At 36.9% G+C, this 16,405-nt stretch overlaps 1 protein-coding gene across 2 annotated transcripts in view; it reads right to left on the bottom strand.

Annotated features, from left to right (window-relative positions):
- Window positions 1-16,405, bottom strand: part of Slc2a13 (solute carrier family 2 member 13) — a 336,909-nt gene that overhangs the window by 180,226 nt on the left and 140,278 nt on the right. The window lies entirely within an intron of this gene.

The raw sequence follows: 16,405 nt of genomic DNA, 5'->3' as shown, positions 1-16,405 counted from the left end.
CTAGCTTCAATTATTAATTATTCCTTTTTTCTTCCTCTGTGTTTGCAATTAAATATTATTTCAAGTGTATCTATGTGGGTCCACTTAGAAAGCCATTGGCAAAATTGCTTCAATCAACCAGAAGAATACCACGTATTACAAACAAACAGGAAACAAAATTCGTTCCATTCTATTCAACTAAAATTAAAGAATCTGAGCTCAATATTAGGTGTGGTTATAATCACGCTGCTAATTATTTATAAAAGTTACTAAAATGAGGTAATAAAAGAAACAAATGAATGCCTATTTTGTGTCTACATACACATATGTACATGTTTAGATTTTGAATACTTCCTTAAGAAGCATTCAGTGGTCATTTTAAAGTATACATGGGTTTTCAAAATGGCACAGATCTCCTGGTCATTATGTCAAGACTGGATCAGTTCTGAAATTCTGTGGGTCTGGATCCATTCTGAAGCAGTGTTCTGGAACTGTTCTGGAACACTGGTCTAGCTGGTTTCATGCTGGAGTATATGGACTTGAAGCAGTTTTGGAGAGGTGTGGATCTGGAGCACTTCTGGAGTTACACTCTGCAGCAGTTCTAGAGTGCTGTGGGTCTGTATCACCAACACTTCCAATAAGATGACTAATCTAGCTACTGCCCACTGCAGAGGCACAGTTACCTAAGTGTTCCTTGTATTCTTAGAAGGTTCCACATACACTGCCAGCTTAGACCTAACAATATTTTATCTGGTGTTTGTGGAACTGTGGTCCACTCCTAAAATCTAAGGTATCTCTGTTATTAGGAAAGATGTCTTGTGATCAACACAAAGCCAACTGATTAAATGCATTTTTTTCCTGGAGGCAACATATTGCTTCTCAACCCTAAACTAAGTCAAGAAAATTATAATTCAAAAAAGTTTCACTATTTCAGAAATCTTTTTACAAATCTAATATTATGGTTTACAAAAACACAATGGAATAGACTGCTGTCTCAGTGATAAATGGTACTATTGGATATCAAGCCTGAGAATTCATTAGAACTAAACATTATAAAACTGAGAATATTGTCTTTCCAGGGGTGTGATTACAATCACAAAGCCTGACTTATTGCAAACATTTTCATCTCCAAATGGCAAGATAGATCGCAAGTTAAATTAGAGAATCACTGATGGCTATTCAAAGCTAAGTAAAATGACAACAGACTTAGAAAAAAGGCTGAGAGTACTGTAAGTATTAAATTGCCTTAGATTTGTATAAGCTATAATAAAGCCAAATAATCAGAAAGGTTTTATGAAACAGGGATAAGCTGACAGCTTTCCTGTAACAATGTTTAACTGTAACAGAATTAGTTGCTCATGTGAGAATCCAGGTACTTCTTAATAAATGACACCAGAAGGAATGCATGCAGAATCATGCAAACATCTGCCTGCTCCCAGGAACCAGAACTTTCAAATGAAAATACTGCTGAGAGTTGATGGCTTAACCTTGTAATAAAAGGTACTCAAGAGGCTGGGATTTAGAGGATCATAGTTCATAGGCATCCTGGGCAGAAAAATGCTCAAGATTCCAACTCCAGCTAACTAGCAACATGTTGGACTGGAGGCAGAACTCAAGTAGTAGGGTACTAGCTATAAGCAAGAAATCTTGCAAGAGCACAAAGCTGAATTCAAAGCCTGGTATGCATGTACACATGTACACACACACAGTTTAGTTTTAGACAGACAGACAAACAGACAGAGAAGATAGAAAATATTTTACCTTGTGTACCATGGGAAATATTTTTAAATGATAACTAAACCAACAAATAATAACATCTATAGGTGAGAAACTAGCCATTTTGTTTTGCAAGAATTCTATTATAGGGGCTGGGAAGGGCTGGGAATATGGCCTAGTGGCAAGAGTGCTTGCCTTGTATACATGAAGCCCTTGTTCAATTCCCCAGCACCACATATACAGAAAATGGCCAGAAGTGGTGCGGTGGCTCAAGTGGCAGAGTGCTAGCCTTGAGCAAAAAGAAGCCAGGGACAGGGCTCAGTGCTGGAAAAAAAAAAATTCTATTATTATCTTTAGAGAGATGCAACCACTTTCACTATTAAACTGTTTCATGAGATGATTAAAAGATAAGATTTTAGGGTTTGGGGAGAGCAAAAAAAAAGATAAAATTATGTTCAAAATTTGACTTGCTTCATTATGAAGAGTGATTGCATATAAATTTTATAACTTTTTGAAAAACCAGGATTTTTTTTTCTTTTGGTTTGGACTAATTTATAATAGTAATTTATAAAACAGGAATGTTGACTTAAAAAATAAAAAACCATTAATAATCTTTATATCACAGAAGCTAAGAAGAACAAGGGAAAACTCAGATGTATTAACTGTTTAAATATTTGTTTATAAGGAAAATTTTTAAATGTTAAGCTCTACTTAGTTTATTTTGCTATTGTAATTTAAAACAAATTTTATATATGAAAGCTTCACCTTAAATTTTCTTCAAGACATTTGTGTCTTTGAAACATGGGAGATTTTTTCCCCTTCATTGCCAAAGATGCTCACAATACATTAGGAAAGTTACCAGCACCAACTTGTAAACATCTACTTTATAACAAACTGAAAATGGCATATGTCACTGGGATACATTTTGGATAGCATTATATATTATTATCACATGCCTATATTTTTATATTGTTGAAAGCAGAACTAACTTTATAGTTTATCTAATAAAATGGAATGTATCCGTTATTTCTAAGCTTGTCTTATCTGTTCTCTGAATGCAATGAAATTAAGACATACTTATCACCTTATGTCTTAGGCAAAGCTTCTATAAAAATAAAATTGTTTTCTGTATTACTGTGATCTTTTCCATCAAAATATGTCGAAGTCTTGGCTCAAATAAAATCTAATGCCCTTAAAAGTAGCCAGAATAAGCTAGGCACCAGTGGCTCATGCCTGCAATCCTTGCTATTTGGGAAGCTGAGGATGGGAAGATTGTACTTTTTTGGCCATTAAGCTTCAAGTCCAGAATCTTCAAGTTATGGAAGAATATGATGCTTGGTAATCTACTCATACAAAATGATGCAGAAGCCGGGCTCTGGCAGCTCCCACCTGTAATCCTAGCTACTCAGGAGGCTGGAATCTGAGAATTGTAGCTCAAAGCCTGCTTGGGCAGGAAAGTCTGTGAGATATATCTCCAATTAACTAACCATCAGAAAAGCCAGAAGCAAAAGTACAGCTCAAGGGGTAGAGTAGTAGAGCACGAGCCTTGAAACAAAAAGCTCAGGGACAGCACCTAAGCCCTGGGTTCAAGCCCCAGGACTGGCACAAGAAATAAAAAGAGTAGACACATAGTAAGAAACATGAGAATTTTTTCCACACAATAAAAATGAAATTTTCTAGCCAACCAAGCTAAATTAGAAATTAAACATTCCAAATGTCACCTAGTAAAGCACTGGAGTCAAGACAACAGTGTGGAGCCAATCACTTCATTCTCAACACCCTGTGCTACTTGGTTGTTTAATCATTTTCCCAGAGTTGGGCAGGCGGGAGTTCGAGGGCGGGGGAGATGTGACAGTCCTACTTAGCGTTCAGGCTTTCCTCCAAGGCTGATGTTAGCTGGCTTCCAGAAGCCTCTTTGAGTACAATTTAAAATGCACTAGAAGCCGGGCTCTAGTGCTTATGCACTCAAGAGGCTGAGATATAAGGATTGTGATTCAAAGCCTGCCCAAGTAGGAAAGATTGTGAGACACTCATGTCCAATTTACTGGCAAAAAGCCAGAAATGGAGATGTGGCTCCAGGTGGTAGAGGGGCAGCCTTGAGCAAAAAAGAGAAAGGAGAGCTCAAGGCCCGAGTTAAAACCCCAGTACCAGCACCTTCCCCTCCCCCACTCCAAAAAACAGGCAAAATTGTGTGAAACAACACTTCTCATGAGGCTGGATAAGAAGCATAAAAAGTGACCTCCCTAAATATAAGAAACACACTTAAAATTTTGTATTGTAAAGGTGATGTACAGAGGGGTTACAGTTACATAAGTAAGGTAATGAGTACATTTCTTTTTGAACAGGGTTATTACTCTCTCCCTCATTTTCTCCCACGTTCCCCCCAAGAAGCACATTTAGTTTAAAAAAAAAAAATTCTAGGCCACAGCACAAAGAAGAGAATAGACTGACCTGATGTAGTGGTCTTGAGTTGGAAAGGTACAGCTAAGATTGGACACAAGAGGAGTAAGGAAAATCGAGATTCAGAAAAACTGGGACTCTATAGAGATCCCTTTGAGTATAAAACTTGAGCACTACTCAGTGGAGCACTACTATGAGAGGAGTTTAACCAACCAGTGGAAAGAACTACAGAGCAGAACTAGGGACACCAGATGCGGGAGTTTACTCAGTGGGATCTACTATGAGAGGAGTTTAACCAACCAGTGGAAAGAACTACAGAGCAGAACTAGGGAAACCAGATGCAGGAGTTTACTCAGGGCCAAGACAGTGCCTATAGGACCACCAAAGTGAAAAGGTTGGGAGCATAAAGAAAGGGATTCACCTTAGCAATTGTGCAGATTTTGTTCTAGATTAAACACTGTGCAGGGAGCATTGAAAACAACTAGAAAGCAAGATTCAACTGTTTCCAAGTGACTGAGATGCATCCCAAGACAAAGCTCAACAATAACATAAAATGTGTAACATCCAACATACAGAGAAAAATTGTCAGGCTTGAAAAAATGGAATAACACAATTTGTGGTGATAATCAATTCATCAAGAGAACATACCAATCCTAAATGTTTATGTATAAAAAGAGCTTCAAAATACTTGAAACAAAACCAGACAAAATTCCCAAGGGAAACAGAAAGACCCACAATTATACCCTGTTGCTTCATTACCCTATCAGTTGTTGATAGCACAAATAGGCCAGAAACTGACAGTATCAACAACTCTGGCCTGGTAATTGACCTCTAAACAGCAGTGCACCAGACAAGAGTGGGATCTACATTCTTTAAAAATGTACAATTAGGGGCTGGGGATATGGCCTAGTGGCAAGAGTGCCTGCCTCGGATACACGAGGCCCTGGGTTCGATTCCCCAGCACCACATATACAAAAAACGGCCAGAAGCTGCGCTGTGGCTCAAGTGGCAGAGTGCTAGCCTTGAGCGGGAAGAAGCCAGGGACAGTGCTCGGGCCCTGAGTCCAAGGCCCAGGACTGGCCAAAAAAAAAAAAAAAAAGTACAATTAACGTCTTGGAATATTAACCAACGCTAGAATATATTCAAAGCTCTAAAACTATTCTAGTTTAAAAGAATTAATATCATACAGAGAATATTTTCCCTTGCTGGGCTTGGTCACTACCACTAACCACTGCCTGCACCCAAGAGGCTAAGGCAAAAGGACCACCAACCTGGGCTACATTACCAGTAAGTACATGACTCAAAAAGAAACAATGACATTTATACTGTAACCAACAACTAAAAGGTAACTCCAAAATGCCTAGATTGGAATAAAATAAAACATTTCTAAGGATCTAAGAAATAATGGAAATTAGAAAGAATATGAGGATAAATGGAAATACTGCATGTAAAAATTTGTGAAATGGAGGTAAAAGTACAACAGAGGAAATTTTATAGCAATAATCTCAACAGTAATCTAAAACAAAGAACAACAACAAACATGTGACAGCCTAAGCCTATAATCTCATCTATTCTGGAGGCAGAAGTTGGGAGGATCATGGTTTGAGGTCAACTAGGGGAAAAGTTAGGGAAACCTCATCTCCACAAGTAAGTGTGCAAACATATGCATGCACACAGACACTCACTCTCTCTATATATATATATAAAAAAGAAAATAAGGACATTTTATGATTAATGAATTAGAAGATGAAAACTGAAGTATTCCCCACTTTAGACAATCTGCACAGTAAATTCTTATAAGTCTAGATTCCTTATAAGTCTAGATATCTTCATTAGAAGGATGTATTCCCCCTGCGGAAAAACCAAAGTGTTTTCCTGGGAACCTGTAATCACTGCTCAGCTTCAAACATTACGCTCCCCACACTCCAATTTAGAGCCTTTACACTGAATTGCAATCAAGCTCAGCAAGGTTTCCTCAACATCATGGTCCCTTTGGGGGACAGCCAACAGAGGCCATTCTCACATCCTGTAGACCTTCACACATATGGCAAGGCCACAGTGACATCAAACCATCAATAGGCTATACAAAGATTAAAAACATAAGTTCTCAAAACATGCTGTAGGGGAGTTCTTAATACACTGTTGATAAGAAAGTAAACTTGTTTAATCACTATGGTGGTAAGCAGTATGGAAGCTCCTCAAAAGACTAAACATAAAACTTTCCTATGACCCAGCAATCACACTCCTGGACAGTTATCCAATAGACCACAAACAATGCCCACACTAAAGCTACCGTCACAACCATATTCATTGTAGCATTGTTTACCATAGCCAAGATATGGAATCAACCCAGATATACCTCAGTGGATGAATGGATCAAGAAAATGTGGTATATATACATATCCCTAAACCAACTATACAACTCATGGGGGTGGGGGGAAAGGAGGGGAGGAGGCAGGAATGAGGGAGGAAGTTACAAGTTGAACAAGAAATGTACTCACGGGCTGGGAATATAGCCTAGTGGCAAGAGTGCCTGCCTCGGATACACGAGGCCCTAGGTTCGATTCCCCAGCACCACATATACAGAAAATGGCCAGAAGTGGCGCTGTGGCTCAAGTGTCAGAGTGCTAGCCTTGAGCGGGAAGAAGCCAGGGACAGTGCTCAGGCCCTGAGTCCAAGGCCCAGGACTGGCCAAAAAAAAAAAAAAAAGAAATGTACTCACTGCCTTACATATGAAACTGTAATCCCTCTTTACTTCACTTTGACAATAAAGAAGAAAAAAAAAGAATGATGCAGCAGTGATACTCACTAGACACTGTATCAAAAATGAGCTATGCAACTTGTGGGTGGGGATGAGAGAAAAAAATCTGGGAGAGTAAGGGAAGGGGTGACATTGTTCAAAAAGAAATGTATCTTTAACTGACTTATGTACCTCTGTACATCACCATTAAAATAACAATAAATAAATTTTGATAGATAAAGTGCTTTGTGACTGTATTTTGCAGGGATCCAAATAGAAGAGGGTGGCATAGTGAACTTCTGTATAGTCTATTTTAATATGAACAAATAAACATATTAATATAATTTTAAAGAAGGATCAGTAGGCACATGATAGTGTTTCCTTTTGCCTCCATTCAGGTTTAGTAGCCAAAAAAAGATTAGAATCCTGCTATCTGATAGTTACTAAGCATATTTTAAATTTACCTTGAAGCTTAATACTCACGTAGGGCTGAATATTAAGCATCTATTCAAATCTCAATGAGTATATTATCTAACATCCCGATAGCTCTTCATGCCCTCTGAACCTTTTTTAATTTAAGTGATCCAAAGTCTTAGCATGTAAGACTGCACTTGTACTGCTTTTCCTGTCTTAAAAATGAGGAAAAGCCATATGGATATTGCAAAGGATTCTCCCCAGATCACTAACTACTATGTGAATAGAATTGGAGGTTGACCTAACATCTTGTTCTCCACAGGTCATAACCCAAATAAACCATAATAAACCCATAAACCCAAATAAGCTGACTTCTCTCAACATAAAATAACCCAATGTGACTAGTGTAAGTAAATGGCCCACAAAACGAAAGCACATCCGGGATATGGAGATAAAACAGACTGTGCTCATCAAGATTTCAATTGTTCAACTTTTCTTTCTCTTGGCCACATCTGCACCAACCTCACCAGCTTCAACTCTAGAATGACTGATTTCAAAATATGCAGTGAAATTCACCACTTTTCTCTATTCTTATATCCACTGAGTAGAGCATTTGTTAAACACAATTAGAAAAATGGTCCATACTGACTTTGGAAGAAATTCAGTGAGTTGTGAGACCTGCCTCATTGCCAGAGAAGTCTTTCTTCCACTCATCTCTAATTGGCTTCCAATTCTATTCCATTCTTTTTTTTTTAATTTGCCCCACTTTTTTTTTTTTAAGCCCGTCTTGGGGATTGAACTCAGGGCCTGGACACTGTCCCTGGCTTCTTTTTGCTCAAGGCTAGCACTCTACCACTTGAGCCACAGCACCACTTCCAGCTTTTTCTGTATATGTGGTGCTGAGGAATCGAACCCATGGATTCACACATGCTACACAAGCACTCTACCACTAAGCCCAATTCCCAGCCCCTCAATTTGCCTTTTTAAAATGTTTTAATTTTTATTATCATTAAGTAGTTGTACAAAGGGCTCCCAACCCATATGTAAGTTTATGAGTACAATGCATTTTGATCAGTGTCACTCCTTCCATTGTTCTCACCCAACTCTTCCAACCCTATTCACCACTTCATTATCTAGTTCCATATTCACATATGTATATTGAATATTAAGACTATAGTCACCCACCCTTCCTCTCTCCAGTCGTCTGTCCCCCTGACCTTAAGCCTTACTTCCCTCTGACAAAACACATTTCAGCTTCTTGAATTCATTTTGTTAAACAGTAAGTTACTTGTTCAAAGGGATACACCCCTGGGTATGCCATACTTCGTTCATTTTATTTGTAACACATTCCTTGGATTTCCATTCTTTTCTGTCATTTTTTCCAGCATCTCTGAGTATTCCCTGTCCTATATGCTATACCTGGAAAGCTTACATCAAAATTTGACTCCTTGAGTCAACTTTGCAGAAACAAAAAGTGGCCCTAGCCTTGAGGAGCTTGTAATATTGAAAGTGAGGAGAATAAAACAAGCTGTATTGCCATGGCTTCAGTACTCTCAGAGTTGTGTGTATAAAGCATGGCATTAGGTCCCAGGGGGGACTTGCAAGGGCCACGGGTCAAATATACACAAAATGAACACTATCACTCTCACCTTAGACTTGTTCTTACCCTGCATTATCAAATTGCAAAGTAATTCAATTGTGGCTTTTGATTATTCCTTCTCTTTTCCTTCTTCTTTGTATCTAATAAATCATGAATTTTTAATTAGAACTAATGTGTGTGTCTAATTTCTTCCACAAAATGTCAGAAAGATTTCTCTTACTCCGTACCTGCACTCTCTCAGCCTCTCAGATCTCTGCTGCTGAGGCTGGGAGCTTATCTATTTCTGCAGTAAACAGTATACAGGTGAGGAAGGAAGTGTCCATACAGACAATGCTCACTCTGACCCATTTATACTTCCACCTCCATTTCACTAAAGAGGATTTATAGTACTGAAGCTACCCGTTATAAGAGTTAGAGATTATGATGGTCCTGATATACAATGTATTCAATAAAAAGCATCATACATGGTCTCTACATCTCTAATCATTGCTCTGTATCTCTCCACCTTGCTGCCACCCCATTATGAACACCTATCTCTGCTACTTCTCTTTTCTGCTCAAAACCTTTGATCAGACCTTGATGAGTCTGTTTCATGAGGGACACATCCTGATGCCCCAGCCTAGCTTTTAAGATTTATTTCACACAATATCCCTGAAGAAAGCAATGTTTTATTTATCACTGGATGATGTGTTTTTCCCAAAGAAGTAACATGTTTTACAACTCTGTCTCTTGTCAAGTTCCTTCTACCTGGGATTCTATTCTTCTGGTTTGGGATGGCTGGAGATTTCCTGTATGCTCACTCCTAACTAGTTTGTTTTGTTGGCTATGTACCTGATCTCTCCTTTGTATTGAGTTTTGTTGGGTGGCTGATTCAGGTTTTGTCCTTTTTTTCTCCTTCATTTTATTCAATCTGGGATCATGCAAATAGAAGGCATTCAGTAAATATTGGCTCAATGAATATAAGGAAGTAACCGAGGGAGGAAGACATACCAGGGCAAATCTGGTGGTGAAAAACTCATAGATGAAGGAATCTGAGTGCACTCCAAGTTGCTAAACAATGTTGTAATTAATTATAAACCATGACTAAGATCCTGAACACACCCATGCTGTTTTCCACTTCAATATGCAGCAGATAATGGTTTATGTGATTAAAAACTGGTGCTTGGCACACGTGCTGTTTGGAAGAATGGACTGCTGCTATTGATAAATTCAACCCCATGTGGTTCGGTCATTTCTTCACAGTCTGGCATTTATGCCAGTACATTCTTTTTTTTTTTTGAACATGTTAAATTTTATTAAAAATATTAACATTGTACAAATATTCGAATACAGTTAAGGTACATGAACACTGTACCAAAAGTATGGTTTTTCATGAGGTGATAATTCAATGGAAAAAGTCTTGTAATTGATTCCAATTTGGATATTTTTCACATTGCTGTATGTATGCATATCAGCAATTTAATGTTTGCAGGAGCTCTCAATCCAATTATAGAAATAGCCTTCCAATTCATTACTAAATATCACAGTAAGAATCATTGAAGTATAAGTCTACCTGTTATCAAACAGGCTAGAGAAATTCCTTCTACTCAACCTTCACATGTGAGAAATCAAGATAAACATGTTCACAGGATCCTGACAAGTTGCTTCATAAAGTAGAAGCCCTTATTCATATTTAAGCAATTAAGTTTTCTTACAGTGTCTCCTCCATTTTTAGAATGTATTTTGTAATTTATTTTGTTGCAAATGTGTAAATATGCTCTACATTCCAGTTAACTTACAGAAACTCATCAGAAGTATCTGAATACTCATTCACTTACCACAGAAGTTCCCAAAGAGCATACTTTAATGCAGTCTTTAAAGTTCTATACTCGGATTTTTTTTCTATCACTGACACGTGCATAAACTACATTGGAAGAGAAACAAGTAACTTAATATCACATTGCAATAGCTGTAATTCTTCCAGTATAATTCCATTAGTGATGTACCTTTTTTATCCCCTTCCTGTGTTTGTACCTTCACTATCACTGTATCTTATCTGAGTACACTGGAAACTGTATATACTGGTATTAAAACTAGAAAAGTGAAAGGGAATACCAAAATCAAGATACACAGGATAAAAAGACAAACAACTACAAAAGCAACACTTGCAAAACTGTTTGGTGTAAACCAACTGAACAACTCATGGGGGAAGAGGGAAAAGGGGAGAGAGGAATAATGTATCCCATGCCTAACGTATGAAATTGTAATCTCTCTGTACATATCACTTTGACTATAAATAAGAAAAAGAAAAAAAAAAGAAACAAGCATTTATATGTGTAATACTGACCAGCACATGTGTAACACCTAAAGATTCATTCTATGCTGATACCTCCAACCAATAAAAACAAAAGGTCAAGTTCTATAATACTGAGGAGGTTGTTCAAGCATGAAGAACAGGTTTTTTTCCCCTTACTTTATCAGTATCACTGTGTGTGTGTGTGTGTGTGTGTGTGTGTGTGTGTGTGTGTGTGTGTGTGTGTCTGTCTGTCTGTCTGTCTGAATGTCTGTCTGTGCGGGTGCTCCAGTACTGAGGCTTGAACTCAGGGTCTGCGTGCTGTTCCTGAGCTTTTGTGCTCAAAGCTACAGCTCTACTACTTGAGCCACAGCTCCACTTTCAGCTTTTTAGTGGTTAATTGCAGAGTCTCATGGCCTTTCCTGCCTTATGCCAATACATTCTGAAAGCCACCAAGATGGTCGATTTGCCAAGATGCTGTGATGGGTTGTCTATAGATGTGTGCTTCTGAGCTGATCATGGTATATTAGGGTTTGTGTTTACAAGGATTGTGTAAATCTAGTCATTATTCTTGCGAGTTGTCGAAGTCAAGTTTTTTTCCTCCTTCTTAAGGATAGATTATGACAGGCCTTAATACGGTTGAAATACTGTTTTCAAAAATCTTGTTCTGTTACTACCCAAGGCTCCTAAATTTGAAGGTATTAATTTTTGCCAAAGGTATCTGACTAAATGAGGCAGTCACAAAACTCCTCCAATCAGCTCAAATGAGAAAATCCCAAATTTCATAAGCTCATGGGTAGAGGAAATAGTGAAGAGGGATGGTGTGTTCCTAAGGAAAAGGGACACATACTCCCCATACATGAAATTACTGCCCAAAAAAATCTTTGTTGAAGAAATTGAAGAATTTGTTTCTTAAATAACTATATTTTGAACATTTAATTGTCTATGGACAAAGTAATTTGTAAATGAAAAGTTAGGTACTCTATACTTGCTAATATTCTGGTGCTATATTTTCATGATCTGTCATTCTCAGTATTTTATGAAATCTGAGTAGGTAAAAATATCCAACTAAAGTCTTCAATGGATATTGCATGTTAGGAAGAATATGCATGACTTCCACTTGCTAAAGGCTACATGATAAGCAATCTGTAAAGATATGATTTCTCCCAGTCAGAGAAACCTAAGGTTGAACTGAATTCAGCTACTGAGTGCCTGTCTGAGAGACACTGAGAAAGGTAATTTACCTGTGATGTATTGTATTTCATAGAAACATGCATGGTGCTAGCTAAGAGCAGTAATGTACGTGAAACATATCCCAATCAAACACTGAAGTTATTATTTGATTATCAGCTCTCTGGTAAAATGTCTTCAAAGGTGGCTATGAATTAAGTTTTAAAATAGAAATTTCAATGAATCACATAGGTTAAACTGGGCATGGTGGACTATGTATTCAGAACCTGTCTCAAAAAAATCACATAGGTTTTTCCCTCTCTGTAAGCTAATAAACAGCCTTTTACTTTTAAGATTCCTTAAACAATTTTCAATAGCTTCATTAATGGGAAAAATTAGTAGATTTGGCTTATTTACTATTTATTTCACTTATAGTGATCAGAATATGCTTATCCAGATTACTAATAAGCCACAAGGTGATAAATCAATCAGACCTGTACTAGAGGCTCTGTAATTAATCACAGTTCTAGCTAATATGCCACCAAACAATTCATACAACCACTGATAAACCAGAATTATCCCCTTGCCTTCATTTAAATCACATTTAAACCCCGAAGATATCGAGTGGTCTTACATCTAGCTCTATTAGATTACAATATTTTTTTTTTTTTTTTTTTTTTTGCCAGTCCTGGGGACTGAACTCCGGGCCTGAGCACTGTCCCTGGCTTCTTTTTGCTCAGGGCTAGCACTCTATCACTTGAGCCACAGCGCTACTTCCGGCTTTTTCCATACAAGCGGTGCTGAGGAATCGAACCCAGGGCTTTATGTATACGAGGCAAGCACTCTACCACTAGGCCATATTCCCAGGCCCAGATTACTATTTTTGAGATAAACTAGTTATGCTTCTAAACATATTACTTGCTCAGTTAAAAAAATATATGGACATCTGAATTTTATGTAAATATTTGAACAATATTCTATTAGCAAGCATATCCCTTTTTAGCATATGGCATTTAATAAACACTATTGGGAATTAAAGTGAAAACCTAATCATAATCATCTTTTATTTGGTTTTACATGTGATTGATACCAGGAATAAAGGTAGCAAAAAGTTAAAATCAAAGTAAAACTAATTTTAAAATTACAATAAAGTGTGGTGCTAGTGGCTCATGCCTGTAATTCTAACTACTCAGGAGACTGAAATCTGATGATTACAGTTCAAAGCCAACCCAGGCAGGAAAGTCCATGAGAAGTGGAGCTGTAGCTAACATGGTAGAGTGCTAGCCTAGGACAAAAAAGCTGAAGGACAGTGCCCAGGCCCTGAGTTCAAGTCCCAGGATTGGTACAAAAAATAAAATCAAGCAGAATAAATAAAATGTCCCATTATCTTGCAGTAGATTAGAATATGCAAATATTTCTGACTGTCTCCCAGATTCCACAGGTCATTCTGCTGTAAATATAGGAAGTGCTTTAAAAAGTAACACTTTAAAGATGAGAGTATTTTTTCTGATAGCATGATCCTCAGAAAAATCATTTTTTTCAAAAAATATGCAGACACAAGATATAAAAAAAATCAATCAAATACATAGGTCATAAATTTATTCTTTAGTTATAAAGTAGTTCTTTTCCTGCCTCAATTCTCATTTCTGATTCTTCTAATTATTTCCAGCACAAGAAAGAAAAACAAACACAAAAGTATGGTATTGGGCTTGCTGTGTAGCTCAGTGCTCAAGTGCTTGCCTTTGCTGTGTGAGGCCCTGCACTGGATCACCAGTTCCATCACAGCAGCAGGAATAAGAACAGCATCATCTCCTTCATATTAGAATATATCATTGCTTTTCATTAAATACAAAGTAAGAAGTAATGATTTTCTCTAAAAGGAGTTCTGCTACATACTTCAAGATATAGCAGTATAGTATTGGGTTTATAGATACTAAAGCACATGATGAGCATGTACTTTGATATGAGCATGATTGTCTGGTACAGGCATTTTTTTCCCTTAGAAAAACATTAAATTTTAAAATAGAAAGGGTAAGAAGTTGGGACACTTGTGGTAGAATGTAAACATTGTTGAAAAGGGAGCAATACAATAGCTATATCTTCTACTTGTTTAGCTACAGTAGGCCCATGATTCAGAGATGTCTTTTATGCCATGAATGGACTAGACACTCTACAAGAGCGATCCACTAAGCATAGCTGGCTACTAAGCAAGAGGAATGGTAGCAGAATTCTAGAGTCACAAGGTAAAGGGTGGATTCTGATCCATCTTTCTTACCATGGCCATCGCAAAATATCCTGTATTTATCAAATTAAACAAACCTTCCTTCTCAGGAGGGAGGGAAGTCTGACATGATATACTGGCTATCATGGAAAAGGCTCTTTCTACTGAAGTTATGAGTGGGTGCTGATCTTGCTATCCTTTAGTAAAGGATGCTTCTTTCCTCTGCAGACTATAAGGAATGGGTGATCTACATAGAATGTGATTCAAAATCTATATTTTGAGGGTGGGGAGAGATGGAAAGAGAAAACTATATAAAATAAACCCTTTAGTTTTTTGTCTTAGAAACTTTTAGGAAACAATCATCAATAAAATAATCAGATAATGCAACTTACACTGCAGGAAGATTTCATTTAACTGGCAGAAACACAACTTCACTTATTCAGAAGGATGGTAAAAATTGCTAGATATCAGGGTAATACCTTTTGTTTTTCTTTACTCCAAAACATTTTATGGTTGAAACACTTGATTAACTAAGTGCTTTCTAATAAGATCAATAATTAAAATAAATCAGCACTGAAAATCAAGTTTATTAACTATAATGAATTAGTACATTTGTTTTCACTTAAAATGCCATTGGATTTCCATACAGTCGGCCAATGTTATTGAAGACACTTGTAAGCTTTTCTGTTAAAGGCTTACCTTATTATATTAAGAAAAAAATACAAATTAAGATAGAAGGTAGAGGAGAAACATAAATCTAGATAGATTCAAATTATATTTTAAAACTACCAAAATAGGAGAGAATGATTAAAAGGTAACATTGGTCAAGATGTACTGTATTTATAAACTGCTTTTTTGAATGGCAACTCCTTTATACAACTAAAGATATTAAAATATGTATTTTTTAAAACTACCAATAAACCTAACTTAGAGCAAATAATTTTATAATACATTCACTAAGAAACAAATATATGATTTCAGAAATAAACTTTGACAAACTTTGAATTCATAGATCCAGTGCCACATGTTGGGGAAAGGCCATGATTTATATAAAACAAGTTCAGGATTACAAGTGGCCTTATAAAAATCAGTTCACAAATTTCAGTGATCTTTTACAGAGAGTGCCATTTCAGAGTTCCTGGTGGAAGAGGGTCATTTCTTTCAGTATCACAACTGCATTTGATCTAAAGACAGACCTGTGATATAGCACTGTATTTGAAACATAAACTCATCAGGGAGGAGAATCCAATAAAATACTACCCCAAAAGGCAAGCAAAAGAAAACTGAAGCTTTCAAAGAAATTTTAGAAATGATTAATAAAATCCTAGAACAATAAAACACGTATGGGAAGTAGGACTTGTGTGTCCACAATGCTGATGTTAAAATCTCCTTTTTTATTAAAATCAAATGAATTCATGCCTGCACACACATACATGACTGTGCATATATATACACAAATATACATATTACACACAGAGGGTATTTACAATACAGTGTCTATTACTACTTGCCTAAATACCATTTCGGACCACTTCACCTTGGTAAGGAAATAGAGGTGTCATGAACACACAAACACATTTGTTCCAAATGTGTTTTTATTTAATTCAGAGACCTGGGCCTACAAATGTAAATGATCTAGAAATTGGCAGAATTTCAACTGAGAATGATTAAAACAGGAAATAGGAGGAGTTCCACAAGGAAATGCAAATTCCACATATCCTACTCTAGATAATGTACAACAAAAATCAGAAAATAGTAATATTGGATTGTAATTAGCACATCTAGAAAACAGAAAATATTTGCATTCAGTGGCTGCTAGTCTGCAAAGGGATGGATACACATGCCAAGCCCTCTTATTGATCATCCTTTAAATGTTTTTCCTAACTCCATTCT

The sequence above is a fragment of the Perognathus longimembris genome, chromosome 1 (genome assembly GCF_023159225.1).
Source record: "Perognathus longimembris pacificus isolate PPM17 chromosome 1, ASM2315922v1, whole genome shotgun sequence".
Lineage (NCBI taxonomy): Eukaryota > Metazoa > Chordata > Mammalia > Rodentia > Heteromyidae > Perognathus > Perognathus longimembris.
The sequence above is the reverse complement of the archived record's forward strand: the minus strand, read 5'-3'. Positions and strand labels throughout refer to the sequence as shown.